At 45.0% G+C, this 26199-nt stretch overlaps 1 protein-coding gene across 2 annotated transcripts in view; it reads left to right on the plus strand.

Moving 5' to 3' along the window:
• LOC138286617 (peroxisomal trans-2-enoyl-CoA reductase-like) overlaps positions 1-26199 on the plus strand; it is a 315538-nt gene that overhangs the window by 286307 nt on the left and 3032 nt on the right. The gene's annotated exons all lie outside the window — the stretch shown is intronic.

Below are 26199 nucleotides of genomic sequence, written 5' to 3' on the forward strand. Positions count from 1 at the left end.
TCCAAGAATAGGTTTCTGAGACAGTCATTTGCACTCCCAAAGAGTACTCCTCTGGTCCCACTTTATTTAGACTTGGCATTCAAGACAAATCCTTGGAAGGTTGAGGTTCGTCTTCTGTTGTTTTGGCACAGGATCTGGTCCTCACCCATTCTAAATTCCAATAGAGCATCTCTTAGAGATGTGCTAGTTCTTTCTGGCACTCAGTAGGTCCCTTGGTTCATAGACAAAAGGTCCTTGCTTAGAAAGCTGGGATTGGAAGACCTTTGGATAACACCTGAGGCTTGTACATCTAGCTTCAGAACTAAGATTAAATCAGCCTATTGGCAGAGGGAGATCATAGGCAACAGCACAGGCATTTCGACCCTAGATTTTCTGGAGTTTAAATCGACCCTCAGCTACGAGGTTACGTTTGGTGAGATTACTCCCGCTTTGGCTAGGAAACTGTTTTTACAATGTTGATATCAGACCTTACCAATGGGGTATTTTTGTGCCAAGTGGGTAAATGTGTATCAACAGTGTTCTGAGTGTTCAGGTTGTAAGGAACCTAGAGAAGATCTACCTCACTTTTTATTTTTTTGTCCAGCGTATGATGCCCAGATGAGAAAATGGTTACTACCCTTATGTAGATCTGTGGGTGTTAGGAGTTATCTGGCTGCCGCAAGGATTTTAAGAACTGACAGCTCCAGATTGGTGGTGTTTGCAGTTGCTAGATACCTCCAGACACCCTGGATCTGGCGATCTAAGTGCATTTGTGCTATTGAGACCTAGAGTATTCCATATTCCTCCTCTGGAAGGAATGCCTTAACATCTGTTTTTTATCTTTTTAGCTCACTTACTTGATGGTTTTTAAGGGTTTTTACGTGGATTTTGCCCATCATATCATATTTTTTAAATGTGGTTTTTATTCTAAAGTCTTACGGTCCATGCACAATGCACTTTTAGGGAGAGGTAGAGCACCAGAAGTATCTCTTATAGCACTCTTCATGTTGCACATATTTGGAGTTAGATTTAGGCTTCTCTTGAGGCTCTTTGTTTTATTTGTATTGTTGTACTGATTATTATTATTATTATTAGACAAATTTATTGTACTGCACTAGACTAAGTACTGTATTTACTGTTTTATGTAATGAATATTTGTTTTATTGTGCTTTTATGTGCTTTGCACCTAAATAAAGCTGATATGATGAATAAGAACAAGCATGTAATGACCAAGGAAGGTGCCCAGAGGGAACCAGAAATTTAAAAAACAACAATAGTCTGGTACTGACTAATGCATCAAGCAAATAGGTAATGCAGACATGAGAAGATGCCAGGCATTGACCAAAGGGAATACTGTCTCTTATACTGTCACTGCCCCTGATGACACAAAAGTGACCTATTCAAGTAAAAGTGTAAATCTATTGCTAATGTGCCTGCTCACCCTTAGTTTATGGCCTCACAAACAGCAAGTCTCAGTGTGGTACATTCACCATCAATCATCCCTCCTACCAAAGGAACTATTCCCTTGCTCGGCCTGATATTACTATGAGGTGGGTGTGTCAGAGTTCTCTGTCAAAGCAGTGACTGTGGGAGCACACTCTGGCAGATACCATTACAAGTAGTTAGCCAATCGCTGTAAACCCTCACAGTAATGCCCCCCACACACCCCGAACTACTTGGATGAAGGTTTATGAGGACATCTTCGGTGAAAGGAAGCCAGTAATCAGGGGTCTTGACCGTAGTGTGTTTGCTCTCATGAAGTACAGAAGTATAATACCCCTTCCAAAAGATCACATTCTGCAACTGACCTCTGACAACTTGAGTCCAGCATCCCACGCACCTCATATTCTGGAGTATTTCCTTATGGAGGGGAGACAGAAGAGTTTGAGAGGGCTATATCCTCTTCTAATGTATACAGCAATCATAATCAATAAACATAAGTCCCCCAGTTTGTGTATCATCGATTAGGATCCCTCTTTGAATTTTCTCATTCCCTACTATCTGACTCCACAGAGGTGGGAAAAATAACTCTCACCCTCAGAATTTCTGTGGCATGCTTCAATATAGAGTTCTTAATCAGCTGGAAAATATCACTCCATAGGATCAACCTCTTAGGAGAGAGGTCTTGATCTTTAGATCTGTGGGAGCCTATGTTAGAAGAGTTCAAATTACCTAGTAGGGTATTCTATACTGTTGGCTTCCTCACTGGTCCTCAGGGAAATTAAAATTAAACTGTATGAAGAATACAGGTTGAAGCTTGGAGGTAGTTAGTGCTCTGGGGTCACAGTATCTGTTAAGGCCATTTTGTGCCATACTGGCCAGTCAACCTTCCTCAGGACCCAAATAAAGTTCTGTAATGATTCACGATGTAAACACAGCTGTGCTTCTTTCAGAAAGACATTGAACATACACCATGATGCACATGATCATGCATATATATAATTGTTCTCCAGTGAGTCCAGTGATAAATTGTGAGGGCAGAGAGAGAGAACGCAAATATTGTTTACAATTGAATGTACTATGAATTTCAGTGGGATGACAGTTCCCTAAGCAAAATTTAGGACACAGCCTTTTTGTAAGACAATATTTTGTCCACCATGTTCCGGTACGATACGTTCACACCTACTAAATTGGCCAAGGTGTTTCCTCAAATTGAATATCAATGTCCAAGATGTAGTGATAACAACTTTCATTATCTGCATATCTTTTACAGTTGCCCAAAATTGTGGTCAAAGATGTCTTCCCTCTTTGTGTAAAAGATGAACATGCAGCTTGAATGAGATCCTGTAACCATATTATTGAGGGTTTTATATATTTATTGGTGGTAAACCTATCTCCAGCACTTTTTCTCTCTGCGAGTGCACTCCACTTAATGATGGAATAAGATGCCCTCCAGTTTTTATTCTTTAATTGGATGAGACCAGTGGGTTTGACCAATGGAACACTTGTTGGCATTACATCATCAGATATGGGTTACTATTATTGATATCCTATAAGAGGAATACCAGCAGTTCACAGATTTAGAGATGTGATACCTATTTTCAGTGTTCTTCCCATTCATACTTTCACTTTTACAAGGTTCTAATAAATCAAAGTTGTTGCAATCAAAATAGATCCCCAGGAGGCAGGTAATGTAGGTTTTAAAATGAAGTTTAATTGAAGAATAAAGTTTCAGTTATATATTTCAGGTGTAATTTCAAAGCTATATAAGTGCCCCACCAGGAGCAGCATCCTGCTGCTGAGCCCACTCTCGCCAACTGGCAGCAGGTATCAGGGAAACTAAGAAGAGAGAATGCATGATACCTAATTCAAGACAAGACACAAGTATTTAATCCTTTTACCATATAGCATGGTTGTTCGGTGAAAAGGGATATATGTTCATCGTATCACACTTCTAATTGATGTGTGCCCTGGGCACAAAGCACAGCCCTGTGTGACCTCATTGGTTAAGGTCCTGTGTTATTGCTCTCACTATTTTTATTTCCTCTTGATTCCTTGCAATATAGGCCCTGATTACAACCCTGGCGGTCGGCGTAGAAGTGGCGGTAATACCGCAAACAGGCCGGCAGAAAAAAAATATTACAAGCATGGCGGTTACCAAACTACCACTTCTACACTCCGACTGCCAGGGTGGTAACGACCGCTGGGCTGGAGACTTCAGTCTCCAGTCCGGCGGGCGTCACTAGACCGCCGGCGGTATCACGACCCCGCATACCGCCATGGATTTCGTGGGGTTCTGTACCGCCACTATATCCATGGCGGTAGGCACTATAAGTTCCAGGGAATTCGTTCCCTAGCACTGATAGGGGTCTCCTCCACCCTCCTCCCCTCAAACCCACGACCCCCCTACCGCCCCCCAAAGGTGGCAGGACCCCCTCCCCAACCCCCCCTCAGCATTGACACACACCCCTACACGCACACTCACACAACTACTGCACATACATGCAGACATACACGCAGGCATACACGCACACATACACGCACACATACATGCACACATTTCCCGTACACACAACACCCCCCGCATGCATACACGCACTCACACCCCCCCTACACACTAACACGCATACCCCCATGCACCCACACAACACCCCCTCACCCCCTGCCCCTAACGGACAATCACCTTACCTTGTCCAGTGATCCTCCGGGAGGGAACAGGATCCATGGGGGCTGCTCAGCCGCCAGCACCCCATCACCAGAACACCGCCACACCGAATCCTGGGACATGATTCGGTGGGCGGTGTTCTGATGACGTGGCGGTGGAGGTGGAGCAGCCTCCACTTCACAGCTGACCTCCAGTATGGCTGCTGGCGGCTCTCCGTCCAAAAAAGGGTGGAGGGCTGCCAGCAGTCATGATACGCTGGGTGGAAAACCACCTGCACTGGCGGTCTTCAGCGCGGCGGTACCTCGGCGGTCTTTGAAGAAGACCACCAACGTCCAAGTGAGGGCCATAGTCTGTGATTTAAATGAAACATCCCACCTTGTTACCTCAGATTACAGCTAGAAAAGTTGTGCTCAGTTTGACCTTAAGGTCCAATTCGCATATCGAAACTGTGAGACTGACACAATCTTGGGCATAAGGTGACCAGGTTGTGTGTTTTCTTAACGTGCAATGGGATAATTGTAAAACTAACATAATGAATGTTATAACATGCAGTTATCTGGAGATGGAAAAGTAATCATTGGAATCCAGTCTTTAGCCAAATATACCCAGTTATATATTTTCATATTTTACTTATTTTTAAAAAATCAGTACATTGGTGGCAGATCTCCTCCACTCGGGCAGTCAGGACATCACAGAACATGATTTTGCTCAAAATTGTGCAAAAGTAGAGCTTTCTAATATGCTCCATCACACACAGTATGATTGAGGGGCAGAGAGAGCTACAAATGGACTCCCCTGAATATCTACAAAACTGTAGACAGGCCAAACTCATCCTCTTGTTTCACTGGCAAAGCTATCCCAGACATTAATCCAATAAACCAAACAGTATATATTCTGCATTGGAGCCAGACCTGTTTCCCCAGTATTCCCCCATGTGGCCTTAAGGTACTGAAGCACAGCAAGGACAAAGGTTCTAGTGCTGTAGTGGTTCTAGCAATGTAAGATCCCTTTTGTAATAGCTATCTCTTAAGCCCTTGAATTAGTAGCCATGGCATGTCCTCAGTAGGTTATCAAAAAGTAGAGTTGTTTTCAAAACTCTTTGTTTTATTCCTCTAGCAGTAAATTCATTAATAGAAGTGTAGAGATGTGGTCCATTCATAGTGGGATATATGGCAAAGGTTAGTTAGAATAAAATGGAATGGTCAGTATTTAAAAATGAATATCTTTGACATAATTGTCACAATCATGTGGGTCTCTTCTCTTGACAACCTCCTTGACAATCTAAATGCTTTTTGTAACCCCATGTCTTTCCATGACCCTATTCTACTGAAACTTTTTACTGTATCTGGTGCTTTCAAAATCTAGCATATAAAGGTTAAAATGTTCACCCATCTCAGCCGTACCTTTGATGATCTGTATCCAAATTGTACACTGATCCAGCCTTGTTTCTTTTGACAGTTTCCGAAAATGTCCGCTGTTTCAGAAGTTCAAGTTTTACTTTGGGCAATGGTTCCAGTGTATTAGCCATTGCCACTCTTCTGTTGGAAAAGTAATGCATGGATTTAAGTATATTTCTAAATATCCTGTTTCTAAACTTCTATTGTGGCAGAGGTGACACATTAGTGGTAAGCCAACCATGACCCTTTCTGAAAGACTCCTGCTTTGTACATGTCTATATATGAGTTTTGATCCTGGTAGAGACATAGGAATTCATCATCGGAGAACTCCAGGCAGGCTGTGGTGTCTATCACAGTGCCTTCCTGAAACCACTTTAACACTAGGGGCCTGATTTATATTTAGGTGGGTGGCCTTTTTATCGGCCGGGGCGACTGGAGTAAATTACTCAGTGGCCTTGTTAGAGATGCGGCCTGCCTAATTTTTAAATGACCGCCAGCTTCGCGGTGACAGTGGTTCCTGTCAATGCTTTCTGTGGTTTGGTGCAGGGCTCCGTCAACATGGCAAACTTTTTTCCGTTTTTTTATTTTCAAGTACAAAAATCCTGAAGCAGCATTTTCTTTTTAAAAATAAAAAAAAGAGAATATGTTCCCCTCACCAAGGTTTTCCTGGTGGTGACGAGCAGTGAAAACTTATTTCTAATTCCTCCCATCTAAATCAGGTTTGCCAAATTATAGGTCTGCCTATGACGGGCCTTACTCCAGAGGGCCGTCCAAGGGGTTTATTCACTGTAGAGATGGATTCATCTCCACCATGTGTTCCTCCCACATTTAAATCGGGCAGGCGTAACACTATGCTGGTGGGAAGGGAACACCACAGATGTTGCATCAAAGTTTCCTCTCTGCCCACATATAAATCGGGCCCCAAGACTGCTACTGCTTATCATGGAAATCTTGTTAATAGAGAAGACAGGACACTAGGGCATATTGTTAACCTACATAACCTCAGTGATCAGCAACAGTGAATAAAACTAAAAAGGTGTGGTATTGAATGCAGTGCCATGAACTCACTATGCAGCGCCCATCACTTCCACACACTGTGCTCAAAATGTACAAGTGCAACGTGTTTGTTCGCAAATGTACTGACACACTGCTGTGATTTTGTATACATTATGGTTCACTTGCGCCTTAAGTTTCCATCTGACTCATTTGTGTTTAGTCTTGAACGTCACATAATTGGCAATTCTTTAAGAGCAAAAACTAGAAATAATTATGCAAGATGCATTGTCATTCCTCTCAGCCCTTCAAGTGATACCATTAAGACCTGACTAAGAGTGCCATTAAACTCCTGCGGTTCTTTCATAGTACAGGCTAACCACTGGGTCAGTCTTACACTTTTGGCCAGTATACTGAAAGATATCAGTTCATTTCTAAATTCATGCTTAAGGTGCTTGTTGTTTTTAGTGATGTGATCGCATCCAGTGGCTTAATGTCCTCCATCCTAAACTGTTGAAATTAAACAGAACTAGCAATGATACATAGAGAAGAACTTTGCTTCCACTATCAATGCCCCAAAGATCTTCGTTTGAGTGATCATCTTTTGAATTATAGTCCTGAAATTCCCCCTCTTCAAATTACCTAATATTCCACTTGCTTGGTAGGGGCCAAATTCATTCTGACCACCAAATGCAATATAATCCGTTCTAGGAATTCCTCTATCTATCATAGCTTCTCAGATGTTGTCTCCCATCTTTTATAGGAAACCACCCATGAGCCAATTAGACTTCCAATCCTTTTCTAACATATAAGATCCCACTTCACATCTTTTCAGTCCTACATTCCAGGGCCTGAGGCAGCACCAAACCTAGCTGTCTTTAGGAAAAGTTGCAAAACATGATTACACAGGCCTAGTAATACCAGCACCTCAGAACCTGTCCAAGGGGATGTTGTGGTTAAAACTTTCAAGTGTAGGAGATACATCCTACAGGATTACACCCACCGCTTCTCTGTCATCCACGGTGGTCAGTAGCCTGTCAGCAGTAATGGCCAGAGCACTGGATGAGCCTCTCTCGGGGCATAAAGCAAGCTGCCAAGCTTCTAGGATGTCACTCCCTTCCAGATACATAGCTAGTTCTGTAGCCGTTATTTGTAATGGGTTACTGGGTGCTGATTGCAGGGTATTAGTACAATAGTTGTTGACAATGTATTTTCCCAAATTGTCCTTTTTCTGAGTGTATTTAATACACCAGCTTTCCAGTCATCAGAAAAGAGAAAGACTGATTCATAGTGTCCAAAGATCTGTGAAAAATGGCATGACTAACAAGTTGTGGACAAGGCTAGGCTAGACTCCATTCTTCTTCACTACTTTTGGATGTGTAGGAGTCAAAGTTCTGACCACAAGCAATGACTGAGCAGGCCCAGCATTGAGGCTTGAGACACAGCTGAACTTTTAATGCTTCATCAATGTTCTGAATTTTAGCCTGGCAGAAATAGGCCAAGTCATTCCAAAATGCTTTTCTATCTGGGGGTTTCTTGACTCAGCAGAACCTTTGAGTGAAGGCCTTGAATACTTGGAACAGACACTGAGGAACATCGTAACCCTGATGAATCTGTGTGCATTGATAATCTTATTTTGATTTGAAAGTTCCATTATGTGTGTCTTCGGATGTGTTCTAAAAACGGAGGCATCCTAACTGGAAAAGGAAGTGTCATGTATGTTCCATTTGCATATAAGTAATTGTGCTTGTTTAAGGCCTTCAAAATTCACAGCTTATGAGGCCTGAGGACATTCTGAGACTTTACAGGGACCTGAATTAAAATCCACTAGTGCTTCATTGAAATTGAAAATGCTGGATTATAGTCCCAAAGACTCTACCATGGTGGCCAGATTCCTCTTCCCCTAATTTGCTTAGGGTCATTAGAATTGTTAGAGGAAAGCCTGGTGGACAATAAGACCAGGTTTGATCTGTTCAGATAAATATGTTCTGCTAAGACAGTGTAAGTATAAGGTCTAAAGTGTGACTCTTTTGATGCATGGGCACACTAACAAGTTGGGAAAGATAAAGATCAAAGGATTCAATGAGATGGAATGGCTTCCAATGCTATAGACTCCAGGGGTCACCTAGAGGGAAAATGTAGTCACCGACTATATATTTGTTTTTGGAGCAAATAATTGCTTGTTCCTGTAGTTCAATATATGATCTAATAAACTATTAGTTATGTTAATTCTCTGTTGGTTAAAGAAGGAAAATGTGCCGATGGATTTACTTAGAAAAACAACTCTTGAAGCCTGGACTTCATTGAAGAAGTAATCCCATTGCTACTTCAAAAATAGCAGAGGAGGCAGTTCCAGTACACCAGAAAGGAAAGAGACTTAATGAACAGTTCTCATCCATTGCTGATGTCAAGGTAACAAACAGATTTATGAGAAAAGAACTCAGAACGTTTTCTCTTCATCACATATTTTTTCAACTACATCATGGGCAGTGGATGTCTGGAATCGATCGGCAAGTTGCATGCTTACATATACATTATCTAGGAGCAGCTTTAGACACTCAAGAGGTAAAACTGTTTCTTCCAGATGAGATACTTGTTTCTATTCAGAGCAGGCATCACAATCTTTAGAAAATGTCGCTTTCAGCAGTTCAAAAGATTTAATCCCTACTATGCTCCATGGTGGTGCATCTTCCTAGTTCTAACTCTAGGTCACAATTTGCACCTCATAAAAAATTGCCAGAAGGATCTATGGAACCATTACTCATGCAAATAACAAGACAAACTCACTCTGACACCAGCTGCTGTGCAATCGCTGCCCTTGTGTCAACTTTTAGAAATGGGGTCTTTGGTTGGCAGTCAGGTTACCCCCTGTTTAAGCAAGGACCCTCACTCTAGTTAGGGTAAGTCACACACAATCCAAATTATCCTGTGCCCACCCTCTGGTAGCTTGGCACTGAGCAGTCAGGCTTAACTTAGAAGGCAATGTGTAAAGTATCTGTGCAATAAATCATACAATAACACCATATAGCACAACAAAATACACCACACAGTGGTTAGAAAAATATATAATATTTATCTGATAAAATGCAGGTCAAAATGATTAAAATACAATAAGTAGATGTTGAGAAATAACTGTAAAAGTGGTATAAAGTGTCTTAAGTCTTTGCAAAACAAATAAATGTCTCTTAAAAACAATAAAGGTCTCTTGCAAGCACACAGTACCTGGTTCGCGTTCAAAATCTCTGCAAGGGACAGCAGAGGATGCGATGCATGGAAAACGGGGAGGTGTGCGTCACCGACTTGGTCATTATTTTCCACGCCGGGTAATGCTTTATGTTGTTTTCCGGCGCGCATACTTTGTTCCTCTTCGGGTTGCGGGGGTTTTCTGGCGCCTCGGGGACTGTGCGTGGAATTCTGGGCTTGTGGAGTGAAGTAACAAGCGCTGCGTCGAAATGGTGGGCGTTGCGTGGAAATTTCTCCCGCATGGCAGGCGCTGCGTCGATTCCTCTCTGGAATTCGGGCTTCGCCGTCCCGGGTCTGCTGTGCATCGATCCGGTGAGCTGTGCGTCGAAGTTCCGGTCGCAATGCAGGCGCTGCGTCGATCTTCTCCTTGCGAAGTCGCGCTGCGTCGCTCCGATTCAGCATGCAATGAATTTCTCACTGCGGGGCAGGCTGTGCGTTGTTTTTAGCAGGCTGTGCTTCGAATTTTCACTGCCCAAGGAGTCCAGTTGCAGGAGTGAAGTCTTTTTGGTCCTGAGACTTCAGGGAACAGGAGGCAAGATCTATCCAAGCCTTTGGAGAGCACTTCTCAGCACAGCCAGGGAGCAGCAAGGCAGCAGGGCAAGGCAGCAGTCCTTGTCAGAAAAGCAGTCCCAGTGAGTCCTTTGGGCAGCTAGGCAGTTCCTCTTGGCAGGTCTGGTTCAGGGATTCTTCACCAGCAGGTTTCTTGTCCAGAAGTGTCTGTGAGGTAGAGTGTCTACCCCAATAAATGTCTAAAGTCTGTGGTTTTGGATCCTCTTCTTATACCCATTTTGGCCTTTGAAGTAGGCTTACTTCAAAGGAAAGTCTCACTTGTTTGTGAAATTCTGCCTTGCCCAGGCAAGGCCTCAGACAAACACCAGGGGGTTGGAGTCTGCATTGTGTGAGGGCAGGCACGTCCCTTTCAGGTGCGAGAGACCACTCCTCATCCCCCTCCTAGCACAGATGGCTCATCAGAATGTGCAGGCTACACCCCAGCCCCCTTGGTGTCACTGCCTGGAGAGATGTGAAAAACAGCCCAGTTGTCAAACTAGCCCAGGCAGGGATTCCACAAACAGGCAAAATCACAAGAATGGCTTAAGCAAGAAAATGCCCACTTTCTAAAAGTGACATTTTCAAACACACAATCTCAAAACCAACTTTACTAAAAGATGTATTTTTAAATTGTGAGTTCAGAGGTCCCAAACTCCACAAGTCTATCTGCGCCCAAAGGGAAGTTACGATTTAATCATGTTTAAAGGCAACCCCAGGTTAACTTACTAGAGAGATAGCCCTTGCAACAGTAAAAAAACGAATTTGGCAGTATTTCACTGTCAGGACATATAAAGCAAATAAGTATGTGTCCTACCTTAACCATACACTGCGCTGTGCCCATGGGGCTACCTGGGGCCTACCTTAGAGGTGTCTTATATGTAGAAAAAGGGAAGGGTTAGGCCTGGCAAATGGGGACACATACCAGGTCGAATTTACAGTTTAAAACTGCACACACAGACATTGCAGTGGCAGGTCTGAGACATGCTTACAGGGCTACTTATGTGGGTGGCACAACCAGGGTTGCAGGCCCACTAGCAGCATTTGATTTACAGGCCCTGGGCACCTCTTGTGCACTTTACTAGGGACTTACTAGTAAATCAAATATGCCAATCATGGATATACCAATTAACAGTACAATTTACACAGAGAGCATATTCACTTTAGCACTGGTTAGCAGTGGTAAAGTGCTCAGAGTTCAAAAGGCAAAAAAAACTGGTCAGGAAAAATAGGAGGAATGAGGCAAAAAGTTTGGGGACGACCCTGTAAAAAGGGCCAGGGCCAACATCAACCATAGATTTTTGTACAACAGCTGCTGTAAAAATGTTTGTATCTTGTATAACATTTTTATATGAAACAATACTTTAGAAATAAAACAATATTGTAGCTTGTCAAAATCTATATTGATGCAATTTCTTTTTTCTGTTTTATTGGAAAATCATCAATTAAGTATAAAGAATTCACTAGTGAAAACTGAGTGACAGATTTATGGGGTCATTCCGACCCCGGCTGGTGGCGGGCAGCGCCCGGCGGGCGGAGACCGCCAAAAGACCGCACTGCGGTCAAATGACCGCGGCGGTCATTCTGACTTTCCCGCTGGGCCAGCGGGCGATCTCCAAAAGATCGCCTGCCGGCCCAGCGGGAATGCCCCTGCAAAGAGGAAGCCGTCTCCGAATGGAGCCGGCGGATTTGCAGGGGTGCGACGGGTGCAGTGGCACCCGTCGCGATTTTCAGTGTCTGCAAAGCAGACACTGAAAATATTTGTGGGGCCCTGTTAGGGGGCCCCTGCACACCCGTTCCCGCCATCCTGTTCCTGGCGGTAAAAACCGCCAGGAACAGGATGGCGGGAAGGGGGTCGGAATCCCCATGGCGGCGCTGTAAGCAGCGCCGCCATGGAGGATTCCCTGGGCCAGGGGTAAACCGGCGGGAAACCGCCGGTTGCCCTTTTCTGACCGCGGCTTTACCGCCGTGGTCAGAATGGCCCAGAAAGTATCGCCAGCCTGTTGGCGGTGCTTCTGCGGTCGGGTCAGAATGACCCCCTTAATCTTTTATAAAGCTGTTTAAAGGAATAAGGGAACAAACCCAAAGGTATCAAGGCAGAAAGGTAGTCACCAGCACTAGTGTCTTCATGCTGCACTGTGCTGCACTGTGGCTGTCACTTCAGTTCACTTTTTTTTTAACTCAGGACCCATACTCTGTTGGAATAATATTAATTATAATGTTACCAAAACATACATGTCAACATTCTTTTTTAGAAATGTATTTGTTTCTTTTTCAAATAACAAAAACAGGTATATGTACTGTGTTCGTATTGCAGCATCATGATCCATTTCGGAAAATTGTAATGATCTTTTTCAGCAAACCCTCATCCGCTGGTGTTCTCTTTGATAGATCCTGCACCCTCCTTCTCTACAAGTCTCTCCCCTGCCATGATGGAAGTAGTTTGCTGTGTGGAGGTAGGACTGCCATCCGAAGTTGTGCTAGCTCTTAAGTCCAGTCCATAATGCACCCTCCATCTTCCCCACAGTTTCCCAAACTTCCATGGACAACTGTTGCCCTCATACACTACTCTCTTCATTTCCATATTCCCAAGAGCTGGGTGCAAAAGTAGACATCTGGTTGTGAAAGTTCTGAACATGAAGCATGGATGATCCCCACCTTGCCAGCCAGTGACGGGAACATGAAGCAGAAATGTGCCCTCTAAGGAAACCACTAGGAGGAAAAGGCATGAAGCAGAAAAAACCTCCAGAATTCACCATCACGAAAGTAGCACACAGCACACGGAGACTGAAAGGGCAGGAAAAACTGGAACAGGAGCAGCCAGGAGCATTGCGATGTACCAGAATACATTTTCAAGAGGTTTATTTAGAGCAAAATGACCTGGAAGGAAAGAATGAGTCAATTAACTAATCCCCTGCATCGTAGGTTGGAAATATGAACCAATAGGAATGCAGCCATGATGGATTGGGTTATAGAAAAGGAAGGTCTGTCCATCAAGGTACCATCACTTCCTCCAAAGACATTCCCTACAGGACGCATGGTGCTTACAGGGACCCAAACGCCCACACCCCGAATGGCTGCCAAAAAGGAGGACGCAGAAGCAACCCTGGCCACAGCAGGTAAAGAAAAATGTGGGTGCATTTGATGGACGCATCCAATCCTGCCAACTGGACCCGCTCAGTAGGTGTGCCTGACTCTCTAATAAGTATGCATCCTGGGAGCGCACCTGATAATATACCCCCTCCTGAGGCTCCAGTTTTATGAGGATGCAAGTGAAAAAATCTGCATACCAACCTATGCGCATGGACAGCAGTAGCTGGTTCCCATGATTGACCGCTAATGGGAAAACCCTTCCAACGCAATAAAATCAGTAATTTACCAATGTAGATGCAAGAATCACAAATGTCAGAGACCTGAAACTCAGGAACTTCCTGAACTAACACTGAAGGAGGAGGTGGATCAACTGGAGAAAAACGAATCGGAACATAGAGCTTCAGCTGGGAAACATGGAACAGAGGGTGAACTCTCCCGGAAGGAGGCAATTGAATCTGGACAGCAACTGGATTAACAAGTTTAACAATAGAGAAAGAACCAAGAAAATGGGGACCCAATTTAGGGCACCTACCATGTAGTTGCAAAAAACAGGAAGCTAGCCAGACCTTATCTCCCACAGAAAATTAGGGGAAGGGCAATTATGCTTGCTGGCCTCTGTTTTCATACTGTCTTTGGCCAAAAACAGGCTCTATCTAACAGTATCTCTTATAGACACTAGATGCTTCGAAAATTCTGAGGTTGCTGGCACCAGAGAATCAATAAGAACCATTTCAGGACTCATTCTAGGATGAAGACCTTGCAAGCAATGGAAAGGAGAAGCTCCAGTGGCACTAGGTGTACTGTTGTTGTAGGCAAAGTCTGAGTAGGGAAACAAGAAAGCCCACGTATCATATGCAGCATTACAAAAACATCATAGGTATTGTTCCATAGTTTGATTGGAATGTACTGTGAAAACATTAGTCAGAGGATGGAAACCTCATGATAAAGCTCTGGAAATTCCACGGGCATCGCAGACAGCTTTCCAAAACTTGGAAACATATTGTGGCCATCTGTTAGAAATGATGGTTGACGGGAGTCCATGCAAGTGAAAGATATCAGTGATAAACAGCCGTGCCATATCTGATGCTGTCAGTACTTTCTTGAAGGCTGAAAAAAGGGACATCTTGGAAAATGTATAGACAGTTACCATGATCACTGTAAATTCCTTGGATTTGGGAAAATTCACAATAAAATCTGTTGATATGGTATGCCAGGGTCTGGGAGATACTAGCAATGGATGTAGGAGGCCATAGGTCTTTGAATAGGAAGTCTTGATTTGATTACAAATCAGGCATGAAGATACCACATCTCTTGTTACAGTGGGCCACCAAAAAGATCATAGGATTAGATCCAGGGTGTTCTTCTTACCGCAGTGGCCTGCACTTAAGGTGTCATGACACACATTCAATATCGACCTTTGTAAAGCTGGAAAAGGAATAAACAGAGTTTTATTGAAGTAGTATCTCATCTTGTTTCTTGAGTTTAAAATGCTCACATAATTCCTTCAGTTCTTCCTTCTTCAAAGATAGATAAGCCTGTTTTACCTCTTCTAAAAAAGTTGGCAGGAGATATCATCTGTTCTGGAGCAAAAATGTGTTTGAGGTTTAGTTTTCTTAAGTGAAAAGTTCTGATGGGACATAGAATCAGCAAGAGTATTGCTGGATCCAGGAATGTAGGTGACCACTAAATTGTGTTGGGAAAAAAAAATATGTCCAATGGTCTCGTTGACTGTTCTGACACTGAAAGGCTTGCAACACCTGGAGATTATTGTGATCCAGCCTTATCTCAAAAGGGTGGCAACTACCTTGGAGAAGGTGTCTTCACTCCTTGCAAGCTTCTGTCAATAGTTCTTTTTCTATCAAAATAATAATTCTGCTCCAAGGAGGGTAGGGAACTTGAATAGTAAAAGAGTGGGTGTTGTAACCCATCATCTTCATGGGATTGCATCAAAACAGCCCCCAATGCTTTCTCAGCTGTATTGGTTTCTACGATGAACCTCTTCATAGGGTCTGGTGGCCTCAGAACCGGAGCTGAGATAAAAGCTTCTTTGAAAGCTTGAAAAGCCCCTTTAGCTTGATGATCCCAGTGAAGGCCTGACCTCAGGTTTTCCTTCTTTAGTAATCAAGAGATCTTGCAAGAATAATCTGAAAAGTTGTGAATAAACTGGTCTTGATTCCTTAGATTTTTTTGGCACAAAGAAAAGAGGAGCACAAGCAGAAGATGTAGAGGGAAGATGTAGAGGGAACAATCAGAACATTGCCCAGATTCTCATTCAACTATTGTTGTAAATTCTCCTTCTCTGATTCAGAGATCACCCTACCATAAGGTATCTCTCTTCCTGGTACTAAATGTATGGCACAGTCACAATTGTGGTGTGGAGGTAAGCTCTTAGTTTTCGATTCCTCAAAAAATGCATGATATTGTTCAGTAACTGATGATAAGTTAGCCACTGTGGTCACAGATCTTTCATAAGTCATTAGAGTTCTGTGCTCTTCACTCAGTTGAGAGCATAAACATTTTTTGGCACAATATTCAGAACTGAAGGATAACACCCTGATTTCCCAATTATTGTAAGAGTTGTACAGGACCAACCATGCAACTCCAAAAATCAATGGATGGTTAGGGGATGTTATTAAATGAAATTCTAAATGTTCCTCATGATTAAATTCATTTGAAGGGACTTAGGGCCTGATTCAGACCCTGGCGGCCGGTGACCGCCAGGGTCACCGGCCACGGGAGCACCGCCGACAGACCGGCGGTGCTCCAAAGGGCATTCTGACCGCGGCGGTTCTGCCGCGGCCAGAAAGGGTAAACCGGCGGTCTCCCGCCGGTTTACCGCTGCCCTTGGAATCCCCCATGGCGGCGCAGCTTGCTGCGCCGCCATGGGGGATTCTGACACCCCCTACCGCCATCCTGTTCCTGGCGGTTCGCCCGCCAGGAACAGGATGGCGGTAGGGGGTGCCGCGGGGCCCCTGGGGGCCCCTGCCGTGCCCATGCCAATGGCATGGGCACGGCAGGGGCCCCCGTAAGAGGGCCCCACTGTGTATTTCAGTGTCTGCCTAGCAGACACTGAAATACGCGATGGGTGCAAACTGCACCCGTCGCACATGCCCACTCCGCCGGCTCCATTCGGAGCCGGCTTCCTCGTGGGGAGGGGTTTCCCGCTGGGCTGGCGGGCGGCCTTCTGGCGGTCGCCTGCCAGCCCAGCGGGAAAGCCAGAATGGACTCCGCGGTCGAACGAGCGGCCATATGGTGGTTCCCTCCAGGCGGGCGGCGACCGCCGCCCGCCGGGGTCAAAATGACCCCCTTAGTGCACTGGGTGACAGAACCGAAACTATAGGAGTTCCATCCATAGTTTGAACAATATCTGCATGTGCCGTGGCTAAAATTGTAAAGTGGTTCTTGAGAGGCCAATCCTTATCCATGAACATACTGGTAGCTCCAGAATCCAGTAAAGCAAAAACTGAAATTAAGGGGATGAGTTTCCTATGGAGATTGGTAGCAGAAACAATGGAACATGTTTGGGATTTCCTGAGGGTTCAGAAGACATTACCTGAGGAAGTGAGGCATCACCCAAACCTTCCTTCTTCATAAGGAATGGGCTTGCTCGTTTCACAATGGCTTTACAGACCTCACTAGACATTGGCATAAAAGATGCCCACTCTTTCCACATATAGGCATAATCGCTTTGCTCAGCATCCACGCCTTTCATCTTCAGATATTGGGCCTCTGGTGATCCCAATCTGCATTGGTTCTTCTGTTGTCAACATCTAAGTGGGGCTCTCAGTTTTCTGAGCAGAGGCATTCTATGAGAGGAGATAGGGGATTGGCTGCAAACTCCCTTCATTACTTTTCCTTTCTTCTTTTGTTCAATCTGTGTTCGTGATATAAGGCTGTCTCTTTTGCCTCTTTGAGAAAAGTGGGTCGAGGAATGTGAATAAGTTCATCCTTGATTTCATCCTTCAACCCTCTATGAAACAAGGTTAACAAGGTTTGGTCCACCAACGTTGTTTCAGGAACCACACATTTAAAATGTGTCACATAGGACAAAATATCCTGAGAGCCTTGTTGAATTCCGCAAAAAGCCTCCTCTGCAGAATTCTCCAAGTCAGGTCTTCCAAGCCTTTTGGTGGAAGGCCAACATAAAGGTGGAAAAATCACTCAAACTATGGTCTGCTGGGGTTACCAAAGGCATAGCTCAGGCCAGCTGCTCCTGTTAGGCAGCTAATTGGGTAACCCGCCTTAATCCTATCTTGGGAGTATTGAGTAGGTTGAAAAGCAAAGTGGACTGCCAAAGAGTCTAAGAACTCCTTTAACTTATTCAGGTCTCCATCATAATGCTGGGCCCCCGCAGAAACTGATGGTAACTCAGAAGGCACTTTGGCTGAAAAGGATTGGTGTAATATTGCATTGTGAGTGTGCAAAAAGTGCAATTCTGCAGACTTGTGTGGTGTTCTGCAAGGCTTGTGTAGGATCCAGTTAAACCTGGGTACGTTGGCGTCAAAATCTCTTGAGAGCTGGATGCAAAGGTACACTTCTGGGTTTAAAGGTTCTGGATATGAAGCCACCTTACCAGCCAGTGATGGGAACACAAAGCTAGAATGTGTCCTCTAAGGAGGAAAAAGCATAAAGCAGGAAACGCCTCTGGAATTCACCACCACAACAGTAGCACGCAGTTTACAGAGCATAAAAGACCAGAAAAAAACGGAAGAGGAAGGGAGCGTTGTACACACCAGAAGACATTTTAGAAATGTTTATATAGGGAAAAATGATGTGAAAGGAAAGAATGAGTCAAGGAAGTAAGTACCTACATCTTGGGTTGGGAAAACTCAAATGGTGGCATGGTGCTCCCAGGGACCCAAACCCCCCCCCCCACAAATGGCTACCGATGAGGAGGACCCAGAAACAACCCTGGCCACAGTAGGTGAAGAAAAATGCAGCCAAGTTTAATGAACGCACCCAGCAGTTGGGACACGCTGAGTGAGCGATCCTGAATCTCCGATAAGGGCACATCCCACGGGCGTGCCAACACATACACGTGTTTGGGACCAATTTACTATGTTTGCTTGGTCAGGGCTGGCCAATTGGTCCACATTTTTCCTATGCCCATTTTACCAATCACAAATCCCAATGAGCACCTGCTGTGGTGGAATGAATGCATCCAAACTGTTTGAAGCTTAATGCCAATAAAATGGAAATTCTGTTGATGGGAAAACTCTCTCCAGAATGGGGAATACATTACTGGCCTAATATGCTAGACCAACCCCCTGAACCTAAATCTACAGTTAAACACCTGGGAGTTTGGATGGATAACAATCTCTCTATCGAGCCACAAATGAAAACCTTGACATCCTGCTGCTTTGGCTAATTCAGAAGCTTGAGAGAGATCTTGGACCTCTTTAGCCCATCAGTGTGGAAGATGATCAGTCAGCTGTTGATCATCTCATAACAGTATTGTTGCAATATTTTGTTTCTGGGCAGTACTGGCTTCACGGAAAAGACTTCAGGACATCCAGAATGTGGGAGCCAGGCTGCTGTGCCAGATACTGAGAACTTCCACTATGTCTCAGCAACTCCACACTCTACTCTGTCTACAACCAGGATGGTCCTGACATGGACGTTAGTACATACTTGTTCTCTGGTTTACCTGAAATGTGTTTCTAAGTTTTTTAAAGCATAAAACAATGCATGAGGGTATGCATTTGGAACAAATTGTTTTAAACGCCTAAACCCATTAGAGCAGCACATAGTTAATGAAAAGCTGGTTACAATTCTATGCTCTTTACTTGTGATAGACATTTCTACCTGCAGATTACATGTCTTTCGAATCTGCCTAGGCAAGAGACTGGATCCAGGAACTTTTCATAGCTCTCCTGTGCTAGTAAGGTGGTCCCACAACAGTGCAGGGATCACATCAATGTAGCAGTACAGCGTCTTCCCCAGTGCACTGAAGTCTGTGCCCTTTTTTCTGCACCCTTCAATGTTGATTTTGGTGCTTTTCTCCATATATCCTTACATTTTCACTGTGTTTTCTCACAACTTTGTCCAAATTCTGCAGCGCTTAGGGATGTCACCTCAAACAAATCAGACGTCATACCTTGTGACACTAGTGGGCAGAGCCCATTTCGTGCCATCTGTCTTTAATTTCTGGGGTCGATGCATGACTCGAGGTTGTGTGGCAAATGTGGCCCTTATGTACACAAGGACATCAAAGATTGTGAAGCCAACTTTATATGGCCTATAACGAGCTCTGGTCTTGATGACGCTGGTCTTAATGCCGGTCACGCTTCAAGTAAAGGTCTCTCGCGAAGTAGTGTTCTTCTGTGTCAAAATCCTCTAAAGAGATGAAGAGACAGTATAAGAAGAAGATGCATTCCGATTACTCCATTTTGGTTCCACCGCCAGCTTCACCCTCAGTGTCATTTGACCCTAGATTTCACTCCCAGGGAAAGCCTCTGGTGGCAGCTGTATTGTGCCCTTGCCAACACCTGCTCAAGCATCACAGGCGCCATCTCTGGTGCTGGTTCTTTCATAGAAATATCTTAGGACCACAGCAATCCTCCACAGGTCCAGAAGACAGGCCCAGAGGTTGTCCGGTCAGACTAGGCACAGGGAACTTTAACAGCCTGAGCCAGTAAACCGCCGACTCGGTTGGCAATCTATGCAGGACACGTTTGAGTCAGATTCAGACTTTTTCCAAATTCTAGAGCCTGATGATAATGAGAGCACTGAGGGGGCACATGTGCTGACCCCACAATTATCAGATACAGAGTGTTTGTGGGCTGAATGCATCTCTGGGGATTGAGATGGAATGCCCCGCAGAGTATACCTCTCTGGAAGTGATATTCTTCCACACATTTGTAAGGAAGTCCGCAGAGATCTTAGACCTACCCCGGCCACAATGGATACTAGATCCCAAATATTGACTGAGGCCTTACAGCTCACCTTGGGGCATCAGATCCTCTACTGTCTTTCACAAAGCCCTTCTTGAACCCATAATGTAGTGTGGGACAAGCCCACCTTGGAATCAGCTGTGAATCATCTTACTGCCAGGTAGTACAGACTCACCTGCCTTTCTCGCATGCCACTCCTCCAAAGAAAGTTGGTGGTACAGACTTGGTTGTGCACAAAGCAGAACCCTGACACATTCCCAACGGCCTCACTGGATAGGGAGTCCAAAAGTCTGCAGGCTGTTGGCAAGAATGTCTTCTCCGCCGGCGGCATGGCTCCTAGGTCCATGAATGTGTCCATGGTGCTCACCAGATACAAAAGTGCCTTTACGGAAGATGGCAAGTGTGATGGTTCAGAATCTTCTGATCCACCTCAATCACCACGATGCTGTAGTGGCGAAGGAAGGCCAAGATACCACCTGTCAAACTATTAGGACAAGTGTGGACGGAGTGGGTTTCATGTACAGTTCTCAATCGCCTTGAGAAGACATGCTTACATTCGATCCAGTGGGTTCTTCTGACATATACAGGAGAGTGGTGTGGAAATGCTGTTTGATGGGGCCACACTTGCAAACTCAGGATCAGATCAAGATGCTGTCCCTGGCTCAGATTTTTCTGGTGCTGGAAGAAGAAGCCTGGATGTATCCCTTGACTTGTAGGATGATGTATTTGCACAAACTTATCATGTAGTGACACATGAAGCAACTACATTTTGTACTAGGATCCACTTACTACCAGTTTCTGGCCCTCCTGTCTGAGCCAACATCAGCACTTCGAGTCTTCATGGGGATGGTTGAGGCTTGTCTCTGAAGGTTGGGGTCTCCTTTTTCCTATACTCAGACAACTGGCTGTGCAAAGTCAACTTACCGCAGAAGGGCTTTCCCATCAACCCACTTCTCATGACTCACTTAGAGCCTTTTCAGTGCCTCCTGTTCATAGGGACAGTATTGAACACAACACCCTTGAGAGCCTTTCCTCCTCCTCAGGGGATCTGGAACATCTGGGATATGATTCTGATGTTTTGGGAGGGGACTGAGGTTCTAGTCCTGATGATTGTCCACCTGCTAGGTTTTCTGGCTTCCTTTATTCTTCTGGTTATGTACACAGAGTGGCACATGAGGGCTCCCTTGCAGTGCCTTTGTCAGCAGTAGTTCGAGCATGGGGGAGATCTGTCAGACACCATCACAGTCTCTGCGGACACTGCAACAAGTCTGAGCTGGTGGTCACTAGCATCTGTTACCATGGTGGGAACAGATATATCCTCCCTTTGGTGGTTTGTGCGTCTGGTGGAGCTGCAGATTAGAGGCCTTTAGTCTCCACAAGCACATGTGCTTCACAGCAACCTGTTCAAACCTATCCAATCCGCTTAGCCCTGAATCCCTGAATGCCTTCCTTCTTTCCCTTTGCGGCTGGTTTGTCTAGATCTTGACAGACAATATGACTGTGATGTGGTATGTCATAAGCAAGAAGGATGGACTAAGAGTCTGGGCTTGGGTTCACCAACATGGGAGCTGGCTTGTTGCCAGACATCTGGCCGGCTCATTGAACACCGAGGATGAGAGACTGAGTCTGCATTATCTTGCAGATCATGTGTGGTGTCTCCATCCACAGATAGTCTGGACCATCTTTGGCCTGTGTGGCACTCTTGAGGTGGATCCTTTCACGGCTCACAAGAACACTCAATGGCCACAATTTTGTTCCCTCCACTTTCATTTGAATGGAACCTGGGGGGTAGAAATGTCCATCAGAATAAAAAGTGAATTACCTTCAGTAACAACATTCTGACCGATCCTCAGGGGCCTTTATTCTCCAGAAGCACAGGTGCTTCACATCAACCTGTTCAAACGAAAAAGAAGAAAAAGTAAGTTACCTTCAGTAACAATATTTTGATGGATACTTTTATCAATAGGCAGATTCTTTAGCGATTCCACCTGCCTCCCAATTTTGAAGAATGATCATAGGCCACCACTAGAAAAGTTCCAGTCTGGTTGTTGCGCTGCACTTTGCAATTGATCTGTTGCTTTTCTCTGTTTCCAATGCACAGACGTAATGTATGGGGAACTGAGGTTAGTGTGCTATAAAGCTCCAGTGATGTCATCTCGGTGCTATTTCGAGCACCGATCTTGAAACCTGCGCCTCCTAGCATAGCAGAGCTATGAAAAGGTCCTTGATCCATTCTGTAGCTTTCAGATATTCAACAACTGAGGAAACTGCAGGTTGATAGCGTATTCACCCAAAACTTTGTTACATAAGGTAGGTAACTTTTTCTTATAAATAAGATATAAAAGTGAAACTGTTCTTCTGGAAATTAAACTTCCTTTACAACCAGAAAGTGCAAAAGCCTTTTGTTTGAGAGAAAGAATTGGGATGAAAGTGTGTAAAGTAATGGACCAATTAATATGAAAGTCTGGGAAAATATTGGGTAAAAAGAAGGTGTCCTAAAACCTGTGTACGGTTTATGTGAGCATAGTGCCTGCACCCTACTAACTATATGTACTACAGTTGTAGCTTCTAGTAAAGATGGTTTGCAAGAAAGATAGTTCAAAGAAACTTTATGAATCAGCTAGAATGGGAGAACCATGAGACTAGAAAGGACTACAGCGAGTTCCCCATGGAGGAGATGGCTTACAGATAGGGAGAACACTGCTTGGAAATACCCTGACTAAGCAAGGACTGTGATGAGGAAAATAGACTAAGAAGTGATGTCCTGATTAGATTTCTCACCAGTGATTTGCATTACTTTGACTAGATGTCCTTGTCATTACAGTTACTGCATTGTCTCTCTCAAAATGCTTTTAGAGGTTATGGCCACAGTATGAAACAGTAGATGCTCCTGCTGGACAGTGAATCCATCCTGGAGAAGAGGAGGGGGCACTCAGTTAATTAAAAAAATGTACAGTAGAACAAAGTTCTTGAGGCTCGGGACAATAGTGCCTGACTCCAAGCTGACTTCAGCTGAATTAGAAGTGAGGAAGACTTCCCAGAGGAATGAAAGTTACTCATTAGTAATTTGGGCAATATCATGCATTATTTCTCATTTAAAAAAACATATTAGAGCATATTAACAAGCCCCTAGAGCCTCCTTGCGCCACATTAGCGTCATTTTTTAATGCTAATGTGGCGTTAGGAAGGCATTTTTGCTGCACCAGATTTACATGCATGCATTACACCACTTTGCACCCCCTTGCGCCATGTTATACCTGCTCCAGGCATAATGTGCACAGGGAGGCTTGAAAAAATCTACAAGATTTCACTGCACCATTTTTTCCATCGTTGTAATGCCTGCCAAGAGCAGCCGTTAAAATGATGCACCCATTGAAATCAATGGGCCTCCCTGCACTTTGCTGCACTAACGTCAACATTTTTGGTGCTAGTGCAGCAAAGCGCCACAAAAGCGTCACATTTTTTGACCCTGTTGACCTAACATGTGCCTTAGTGCGCCGTATTGTAAAGACAGCGCACCCATGGTGTTGTTAGGTGGGGCAGGGGCGACTCGAGAAAACTGGCGCATCAGTGCCAGTTTCTTGTAAATCTGCCCCTAAGGGCCTCATTTAGGTGTAGTCCATCTGTCGCAAACGTGACGGATATCCTGTCCGTTGTATCACGGACCCCATGGGATAGAATGGGATCGTAATACATCCGACGGGATATCTGTCGCATTTGTTACGCAGTATCCCCGCCACCAAACTCTAAATCAGGACCTAAGGCTTGTTCCACAGAAGGCTCAGTGGTGACCCGCAACAAACACACTTGTTGACTAAGCCAGATGGCCTTAATAAACACTCCTACCTGGATTAACGCACCAGGAGAGGCAGGACTGTGGCTCAAGAAGTGCTTTATGATCTGACAGTGTGAAGCCTGCCACCCTGTGCAGTGTTTGGCCCAAGTATTGTTATTGGTTTTAAATGTGACCAAACTGTAGGGAAGACTAGGAAACTAGATCTGAATTGGGAAAGTTGGCTGTAAATTCTAGCTGGCGCCCTCCCCCCCCATCCGCCCCACTATTTTCCTCGGCAGAAGTTAGTTAACTCCACCTCCCCACACCTCCTGGCAGCTCTTTGGGTAGAAATGGTACAGACGTGTGGTTATCTGTTTGAGTGACTCTCACACCTTGTGCCATGCCTGCAATAGTCCATTTGTTAATAGGACCCGCATGCCAGGTGCCATCAACATGCATCTGTGAAGACAGGTTGCATTTGCACGATTTGATTTTTATTTCATAGTATTTTGTCAATTTTTCTGTTTTGCGGTTTGGACACGTTGGCTGGGCCACGTTTCAGAGTTTACTTCATTTTTTTGTCCCAAAAAACATCTTGGAGGTTGATTATACTTATGATATGAGAATAGATGTATCAACGTCATATGAGTATGGTGCTGCAAGAGGAGTATGCAATAACATCATGGCAGTAGTTTAAAACAAGCTGCATTTGCATGCGCAGTTTAAAATATGTGCAACTATAAAATATTGGGCCAGAGTTACAAGACTCCAGCGCCTCCTTGCGTCACATTAGCGCAGGTTTTTTTTAAAGCTAATGTGGCTCAACAAGGCAAATATCGCGCCACCATATTTACAAAGTGGCGCAATGCATGCATTGCGCCACTTTGCAACCCCTTGTTCCACATTATTCCTGCATTAGGCGTAATGTATGCAAGGGGGCATTCCGACGTTAGGAGTCCCACAAAAATGGGGAAATGAAATATACAAGATTTAATTTCACCATTTTTGGATTACATTTTTAACGCCTGCTCAAAGGACACCCCATTGAAATCAGTGGACCTCCCTGCACTTTGCTCCACTATTGTCAAAATGTTTGAACGCTAGTGCAGTAAAACACCACAAAAGCACAAACAATGTTGACGCTATTGGCCTAACATGCGCCATAGTGCACTGTATCAGTACTGATGCGCCAGATTGTTGTAAATCCGGGTCATTGTGTTTTATGATGTATGTTATTGTGAAATTGTTTAATACAAGTAATACATAGCTAATGACCCAAACTTAATTCAGTCAGGCTTACCTCATTTATGTCAATATATCTTTGCCCGTCTGCATATAATAAGGCCCAAATTTAAGAAGGGCATAGTGCCATCTATCACCACATTAGCATCATATTTTTTATGCTAATGTGGCGATAGTGTGGCAAAAACGCTGCACCATTTTTACAAAGTGGCGCAATGCATGAATTGCGCCACTTTGTAAACCCTTGCACTACATTATGGCCCTCATTACGACCCTGGCGGTGTAACACCGCCAGGGCCGCTGTGGGCGGGAGCACCGCCGACAGCCTGGCGGTGCCCCGCGGGGCATTCTGACCGCGGCGCTTTGGCCGCGGTCAGAAATGGAAAACCGGCGGTCTCCCGCCGGTTTTCCACTGCCCCTTAGAATCCTCCAAGGCGGCGCAGCTCGCTGCGCCGCCGAGGGGATTCTGACAATCCCTACCGCCATCCTGTTCCTGGCGGCTCGCCCGCCAGGAAGAGGATGGCGGTAGGGATTGTCATGGGGCCCCTGGGGGCCCCTGCAGTGCCCATGCCAATGGCATGGGCACTGCAGGGGCCCCCGTAAGAGGGCCCCTAAAAGTATTTCACTGTCTGCTTGGCAGACAGTGAAATACGCGACGGGTGCAGTAGCACCCGTCGCACCTTCCCACTCCGCCGGCTCGATTACGAGCCGGCATCCTCGTGGGAAGGGAGTTTTTCCCTGGGCTGGCGGGCGGTCTTTTGGAGACCGCCCGCCAGCCCAGGGAAAAACTCATAATACCCTCCGCGGTCTTCTGACCGCGGAGCTGTATTATGGAGGGCGGCATCCTGGCGGGCGTCCTCCGCCGCCCGCCAGGGTCGTAATGAGGCCCTATGTCTCTGCCCGCCATAATGTATGCAAGAGGGGCTTTCCTCC

This window comes from Pleurodeles waltl, chromosome 3_2 (assembly GCF_031143425.1).
Source record: "Pleurodeles waltl isolate 20211129_DDA chromosome 3_2, aPleWal1.hap1.20221129, whole genome shotgun sequence".
NCBI lineage: Eukaryota > Metazoa > Chordata > Amphibia > Caudata > Salamandridae > Pleurodeles > Pleurodeles waltl.